The sequence below is a fragment of the Mastomys coucha genome, unplaced genomic scaffold, assembly GCF_008632895.1.
Source record: "Mastomys coucha isolate ucsf_1 unplaced genomic scaffold, UCSF_Mcou_1 pScaffold22, whole genome shotgun sequence".
In the NCBI taxonomy this organism is placed as follows: domain Eukaryota; kingdom Metazoa; phylum Chordata; class Mammalia; order Rodentia; family Muridae; genus Mastomys; species Mastomys coucha.
This window is the reverse complement of record NW_022196905.1, coordinates 200,219,707-200,220,108: the sequence shown is the minus strand read 5'-3', so window position 1 is coordinate 200,220,108 and position 402 is coordinate 200,219,707.

The following is a 402-nucleotide window of genomic DNA, read 5'->3' as shown; positions in this document are numbered from 1 at the left end:
TTCAACATCTTGGCCAACAAACTTCAAGCCTTGCTCTTCCAAGCACTTTTTTAGGACAGGATTCACCTCAAATCAGTGGTGGTGCCTTTCTTCCAAGTAGTCTGTGTCTCCATAGAGTTTCCTCATGACTGAGTTCTTGGTCTGGAACAGGGTTCTCCTCTTGCCCAGCCTCATGGTTCCACCCATTTGCCCAGGGTTATGTTCTGGCATGTCTATGACCACAGGATGACTAGTCTTAGGATCAAACTCTGTAGAATTGGCATCTTGCCATCCCAGCACATTTCTGGAAAATTCTACCACTGCTAGCTGCATTCCTAAGCACACACCCAAAAAGGGCTTCTTCTGTTTCCGAGCCCAGGCAATGGCTTGAATTTTTCCTTCTGTTCCCCGAACACCAAATCC